The sequence below is a fragment of the Onychostoma macrolepis genome, chromosome 02, assembly GCF_012432095.1.
Source record: "Onychostoma macrolepis isolate SWU-2019 chromosome 02, ASM1243209v1, whole genome shotgun sequence".
NCBI classification, from domain to species: Eukaryota; Metazoa; Chordata; class Actinopteri; order Cypriniformes; family Cyprinidae; genus Onychostoma; species Onychostoma macrolepis.
The window spans coordinates 22,878,151-22,886,649 of record NC_081156.1 but is presented as its reverse complement, the minus strand read 5'-3'; positions in this window follow the sequence as shown (position 1 = coordinate 22,886,649).

Sequence of the window (8,499 nt, the reverse complement as noted above, 5' to 3'; positions counted from 1 at the left end):
TCGAGAAAATGAAAGGGATTAGCCTCCATAGCCAAATAATTTCATCCAACAATACAGATAATAAATATTACACATACATTACATTTAATGTGATAATCTTCACTCTTTTTTTTTTTATTCCGCCAAACTGCATAAAATTACTAACTGTATGATTTGGTAAAATGTTAACTTACTTGATTGTACTATGACTTTGGTCCCCTTACCAAAGTAAATCTTATATCCAGCATTCACACAGCCATTTACCAGACACCGAAAACTAGCAGTCTGGTAACACTCAAAGAATTGTATTCACCTTTAACAATTCACAAAAGGTTGGTATGACCTTTATAGTTGTACAATTTATATTATACTAGTGAATGTTACCACTAAACTTTTGAATTATTGAACATATGCATTTGCACATGGAGTTTTGCTTTTTTTATGATAAACCGTTTTCTTCATCTTTTTTTTTTTTAGTTTAAAAGAAATTGGTTAACAATCATACTTTTTATTAAACTAAAAAAAATGTTCTTTGATGAAATAAAATATCTTACTTGAAGTAACAATGAGACTGGTGCCGGTTCCAAATACAATCTTGCCTGCTCTATTCACACATCAGTTCAGTGTGGTACATTTACCCTCAGGACATGTTTGGCCAATAAGATCCTATCATTCGGGGAGTAATTATATTTTATTTTTATGTACGACTTGTTTGATTTGTTTGGAAAGTTTTGTTATAATTCCTGGTCTTGGCAGTGACATCACATACACTTTTATAATATCACAAACACTTTTTTTTAAGTTTGTTGAATGATTCAGTTCAATTTTAAATAAAACATGTAGATACCACAAAACAGCTTTTATATATTTTTGGACATCAGTATGATCAGACCTTTACGAGGTTAGTATGTATTAATGTTGACTCCGTTAGAAATGTATTACTTACTACTTTCAACAACAAGTTTGGTTCCTTTGGCGAAGATAATCTTATCCACATTCACACACTCTTGGAGCATGTGCCAAAAACTAATGCCTTCCAGCTATTTCACATACTGTATAGAGTTACAGGCTACCATCTCTACAGATTACACTATAGCAAGTCAAATCCAGTCAAATTAATTCACTAATGATATTGCTTATTTCAATATAAGCTAGATTATGATTAGTAGTAATTTTATACTCACTTGTTTTAACTGTCAATTTAGTTCCTTCTCCAAATACTACTTTCCACTGTGCGGATGTCACACTGTAAACTTTGTCTACACAAAAACTTGGCCTTCTACAGAGCCCAACTGAGTCATATACACATTTAATTATAATTAAAATGTTGATAAAGCGCTTATGAAAGTGTCAGAGTAATGCCAAGATGAGGATTAAATAAAGCTTTGTATATTGAATTGCTATTGGATAAAGCTAATTTAGTCGTGATAGTTGTGATTTAACATTAATATTACATTTGACATACTGTATATTTCAATGTAACATTAACATTGATAGTGACACTGACAATATCAGCTTACTTGTTTGTGTTATTAGTCTTGTTCCGCTCCCAAATATGATCTTGTTGGCAGCATTCACACAAGTGCTGACTCCATCACAAAAACCTCTTTGTCTAACTGACCTCATCTTCTAATTGTGTTATATATAAAATATAATATAAAAATTAAGCATTTAAGCATTTGTAGGGTTTTGATGGACAGAGAGATGGAGTTCAGTTATATTTCGATAATGAAAATGGTTGGCTTTTAGAAGGATGTCAAATTGTTTACAAATGAAATAAGATTGAATCAAAATTGGTTAAACTGCAATGAGAAAACTATATAACATTAATAACAAAACATCAGTATAATATCAAGTACTTTTGCATTTGTCAGTTTTGATATTCAGTTTGTATTTTAAGGGTTTTTATTGATTTAGAAATGCAAACTTACTTGTTTTTACAGTGAGTTTTGTCCCCGTCCCAAAGAATATCTTTTGAGCTGTATTCACACATGTGTTGAGTCCAGAGCAAAAACCATCTCTAGCCTTGTTTGGAGTGTTGTGAACTTTAAGTTTTTTATTTTATGAAATAAATTTAAGTACTTTAACAACCATTGTTAGGTGTAATCACATTGGGGGTTTTGGTGTTGTTTGTCCAATAATATTTAATGTTTAAAAGGAGTTCTCTACTAAACAGTGACTATTTTTTTTTCAGTACTGTTTGTATTAAAGTGTAATGTAAAAGAATGGTGACAAAAATGAACTCACTTGAATTAACAGTTAATTTTGTCCCAGAACCAAAAGTCAGCTTGCCAAATCCTTGATTCACACAGCATATAAACTCACTACAGAAACTTGTGTATGCTACTGCTAAGTTACGTTGTATGAACATTTGTTATATATTGATATAATACTGTCTTTTTATAAACTTTCGACAGTGCAGTTTGTGCATTAATGCAAGTTACTTTTCATAAGAATTACGAGGGCAGAATAAATTACAATAGACTCTTAAGCTTCATATTTGTCAAAACAAAAACATTTTACCTGTAGCTATAATGAAATATAATGAATCAATAGTATTTATGAATAAAGTTACTAAAACTGGTGTTGTAAAAATAATTATTTAACTGAAAGATTAGCTATTTCATTAATGCTGACAGTATAATTTTGTCATTAGCTATGATTATTTGCATTAACAAACTACCCAATAGCATTTAAGTTTACAAATGTTCAGACTTACTTGCTTCTACGTTGAGTTTTGTCCCTTTGCTAAAGAAAATCCTATTGGCAGTATTCACACAGCCACTGAGCGTGCACCGAAAACTTGTATTTCAAACAGGCCATAATTCACATTATGTATTACATAGCATCTTATAAAATATTATATTATAAAATAAAATAAATAATATTATAGAAACACTGTCGTTTGATTAAACAAACTGTGCTTGAACATCATGTTTTTTTCAGTTTCTTTTTTGTATTAGTAATGCGGAATCATATTATATTAGGGGAAGGAATAAAAAGTGATTATTATGATTTTTTGTTGTTGTTGTTGTTTTTAATATATTTTACTTACTTGATTGTATGACAAGATTGGTTCCACTGCCAAAGAAAATCTTAAACCCAGTATTCACACAGCATTTAGACACGCACTAAAAACTATTGCATGTTTTGGTTGCTTAAGAGTTAATTAAAATCTGACAAAATTTGCATTCATTTAAAAGTAATCCAAAAACTGCTGATCAGATTTGACGATGCCAAACTACATCTCAGTAAAAATCCTATAAATTTGTTTATTCTATAAAAGTTTTGAAATGCTGCAACAGTTGACATAAAACGAACATATTTCAATAATATTTATTCTAATTTAAAACGAGAGCCAAGAAAAACTTACAATAAAACATTTTTGATGCTTTGATTAATACTCACTTTGTTCAACTCTCAGTTTAATTCCTGAACCAAAAATGACCTTCCAGTTTGATGTCACACAATGAAAGCATTGTGAACAAAAACTGTACCTATAATTACCATATAAATCATTTTCTTGCAAATTATTTTCTTTCTGCTTTGATTTTTACATTGATTGGAAAAAGAATTAAACTAATTTGAAAAACAGTCTACAAAAGAATGCATACATAAAATACGGTTGATAGACGGCAGAATGTGAATGGACACCATTAGTTTGAAAATATGAACTTTAAGCTTGAAAAATTCAAACTTACTCTGTTGTACTTCGAGTTCTGTTCCTTTGCCAAATATTATTCGAACTCCATCAGTCACACAACATCTGATCCCATTACAAATAGCTAATGCTAACTTCGCTAATTTTTCATTCATTTAAAAAAATAAATCTAGAAATATACTAAAACTAAATGTGTTTTAATAGAAAGAATAGAAAGATATAATAGAAAGAATAAGTCATTTTAAAAAGATTTTAGAGTAGTTCTGGAATTGAATATTATAACGATATATATTTTCATATTATAGTGTTAATAAAAAGCCTGTATATAATATGATAAAATAACTTACTTGACTGAACAATTAATTTTGTCCCAGAGCCAAATGTGATCTTTCCCAATCCATCATTCACACAGTATATGTAGTCACTACATTAACTACTATTGCAGATGGAGTGAACATGATTTCTTCATTATTTAGCATAACTTCATTTTATAGGCTTTCACTGAATTTGTTAGATCATACACTGTAAAAAAAAAAAAGAAAAAAAAAGTTGAGCCAACTTTAAATTAAGGCAACCAGCTTCAGCAGATTTTTGAGTTTTCTCAACTTGTCGTTTTAAGTTTATACAACAAAAATTTGAGAATCTCCCACAAAAATAAGTTGAGCAAACTCAAAACTCTGCTGAAGCTGGTTGCCTTAACATTTTAAATTGGCTCAACATTTTTTTTTTTTTTTTACAGTGTACCAAGTTATCCAGTAGGCTCTATATTTCCCGTTTCATGAATAAATAACCTGCTTTACACTGAAAACTTGTTTTAGTTAATTCAAGAATAAGAGAAAATGTTTAGGAATAAAAAGGTTTTTTTCCCCCCTTTTATTGGATGTATTTTAGATTCTGTTTGGCTTTTGTGGTCATGTTTGATTATTTCTTTAAATGGACTCAGAGAAACAACAAATTAAAAGTTGGATATCTGTAAACAAAAAAAATGACTTACGTGCAGTGACAACTAATTGGGTCCCTTTTCCAAATACAATCTTATTGCCGGTATACACACAGCACTTAACCACAGCACAAAAACTGAATGTGCTATGAATGTGCTAATGAGCCATCAATGTCAAAACATTGACCGAAATACTTTGCACATCATGTGTAAGTAAACATAACACAAATATTAAAGTACTAATATGTTGGGCATTATACTCACTAATCTGAACTTTCAACTGTGTCCCGGCGCCAAATATAACTTTTCCTATTCCAGTTGATGTCACACACTGACATACACTCTATCAATAATTTATCATCTCTATATAACCGACACTCTTTTATACTACCAAAGTTCTTGTTATATATAGCAGATTATTATGCAAACATAATGCTGAGTGATTCTATATTGCATTATTAGTAATTAGACGTAACAAATTAAATGATTTACAAAAATAAAGAGCAGTGTGGTAATAATTAACATTTTAAATGAATTAAATTTAATTTGATGGGGAAAAAATATGCTTCTTACTGGATTCCACTGAGAGCAAAGTTCCACTTCCAAAAATGAGTTTGTTTGTCCCGTCATACACACATTGCTAAAGCTCTCAACAAAAAGGGCATCCCAAGGGTCCCAAAAAACATTTAGAGTTCCAAACATTTTTTGTTATATATGAGGATTATATTATATTAACGGGCCTAAACACTTAACAGGGTAAAGTGTGTCATTTCTGAATTTCAATTAAATAATGTCTGTTTCCAAACAGGTTTCTTAAACGTTCTCAATCATTTGCTATTGTTCGAGAAAGCATGTTACTACATGCTTCACCTGTAGATATAAACAAATATTTGTATTTATTTGAGTTCATTGTTTCTAAAACAACAAACAAAGAAAACAAATGGACATTATTTTCAACTAAAAAAAGTATCAGTTCAAATATAAGGGGAATAAAGTTATGTACAATGCCAACAATCTTTCATGATGAGATGGGTTAGACATATATTATGTTTTATTTAATATGTTCTCTTTATAGGTAAGATTTCCTGTAGCTCGAACAACAGAGCATGTTGCATAAAATTATCAGCTGAATAAAGTCTCGTCCAAATGCTAATGCATATATAAAAATTAATTAATTTATTAAAGTAAGGCTATCACTCACTTGCTTCAACATGCACTTGTGTTCCTCTTCCGAAGATTAACTTGTAATTATTATTCACACAGACAGTAACTGCATATCAAAAACTTCCTCAACTAATTGCAAATAACTGCAATCACAAGTGCAGGTCCACTATGGTCTTTTCTCAGTTTTTTCACTGAAATGAATAATATGATTCTGTTTTTGCCTAACTAATGTGTAAACGCAATTAATGAAACCTAAAGCTAAGGTTATAATGAAACCTCAGTCAATTTAAAGGGAATATAACAGCCCTAAATGGAACACAATAATTATGACTGAAATATATGAATACTCACTGGCTACAATGGTAAGTTTAGTTCCTTCTCCAAAAATGATTTTTCTTGCACCAGTTGTCACACATTGCTATAACCATAGGCAATAACCTGTCCACCCTGTTTTTGGAAGCTGATATTAAGTACAATGCCTAATGCAATTATATTTCAGTTTCAATTAGTTGTTTTAACATTCCTAAAAAATACTTAGACTGAAATTTAAGCATACATTTTAGATTGTCTTAAAATATAAATTAATCAAATTATTTTTGGATTGTTTACTTTATAAAGTACAGGACTTAAAAGGTTGAATGAGTTTGATTAAATAAATTCACTTACTTGACTCAACAATAAGTTGAGTACCATTTCCAAATATTATCTTTACTCCAGTTGTCACACAGTTATCTGGTTAACTACAAAAACATGGTACATGACTTGGAAAAGGCACTGTATTACTTCTGGGAACATTACTACTATAAATGATTTCAAATTCATTTTAATTATAAGAAATAATACTGTACTAATTAATAACATGAACTCATAGAAAGAAATTGTTTTGGTCTTACGAGATTCCACAATTAGCGTTGTTCCAGCTCCAAATATGATCTTGTTATAACTCACACACTAACAAAAGCCTCAGCAAAAACTCTATAAGCACATTAAAAGAGCCGTGATATGGTCAGTTTTGATTATCTTACAGATAAACTTCTGAAATTTTGGAAATAATTCTTGTTTTGCTTCTTCGTTAGATTCCCTAATATTTTTTTTTTTAATTATTCATTTATGACCTTGACTTTGGCGTAGAAAGTGAGACACTATAGTGGTCATTCAGTTAGAAATTCCATTTGCATTTTAAATTATTTCACACCTCACCATTGTAAGCTTCAATGATATTTTAAAAATATTTTATAATTATACATTTATTAATATACATTTTTCTTATCAGAATAAAAATCGCACTCTCCTATCAATTCTGTCAATCAAATGCTGTCCTCTGGACACAAACAGAAGTATAAAGTAAGAAATTATGATCAGACTCTTACTTGCTTCTACATGCAACATGGTCCCTTCTGCAAAGATGATCTTGTTTCCACCAAAATTCACACAATATAAAGAGTCCTCACAAAAACTTACGGTTACAGTTTGGCTAATTACATCAAATACAAGCAGCTTCTTAGTGAAAACTTCAATTACATGCTCAATTGCTTTCATTGAAAAAAATGTATTATGAAATATTTATTTTATCAGTGTTTACACATTAGTAAAAGGCCTATACTTTCAACTAAGTAAACTAGAAAATATAATAATATTTAATATAATTTGCAAAACTAACATGACTTGTACATTACATATTTCACTTAATACAGGTAGGTTGTTTATTCTAACTTTTTTTTTTACTTAATTACTTTGACTTAATTACTTAATTGCTTTGAGCAAGATATTTAATGGTAAACTAAGACATCATTCTAATAATGGTAATTGGAAGATTATAGGGTCGGTTTTGCACATCTTTGATTTTTATTACTGATTAATAAAATTTGTCTTACGAGATTCAACAGTCAGTGTTGTTCCACTTCCAAAAATGATCTTGCTGTTCCCATAATTCACACAGTAACAAACACTCAGACAAAATGTTCTTGAGGAGGCCTTTCATTAAGTACAGAAGAGTACAGTTCAATTATCTGAATGTGATAAAAGGCTTGATTAGGGCTTGATGGCTTATTATGAAATAAATATCATTTTTATGAATACATTTTTTTTTTAAAGTTTATACTGTTTTAATGTCAATGTTTTCATGGCAGTTTTATTTTTACATATATTTATTTTTATTAAACCGTGGTATTAATCTCATCTCATTACTGCTGAATTTATGTTAAAAAAAAAAACTAAATAAATAAAATAAATAAAAAAATATTTCAAGATTCTTACTTGATTGAACTATTAAAGTTGTTCCTTGACCAAAAATGATCTTTCTCCCTCCAGAAGCATCCACACAACAGAAACAGTCATAACAAAAATGGAACCAGTTTACCAGGAATTGGGAGCTAAAATACGTATTATGCTGTAGGTGCTGATAACAAACTGTAAAACACTTTTATTTTAATTATATTTTAGGGATTGAGATTTATTTTAAGAGTATTTATTTCATACTTTTAGCTCTAATTATCTTGTTTACTAGTGAGTAAACAGTTGAAAATATGTCTGTTTGGATGTTTATTTTGAATGGCCAAACACTGCTCATATGATTTTGAACGTGACTAAAATGGCAACATTATGTTACTCATAAATACTGAGAATGCCATTAATCAATATCCAATAATTGTACTTACTGGAATAGACATGTATCTGTGTTCCCTGGCCAAATATGATTTATCAAATGATTTGCAAATATGTTTGTCATACATCATACTGTATCAAATAACGTAAA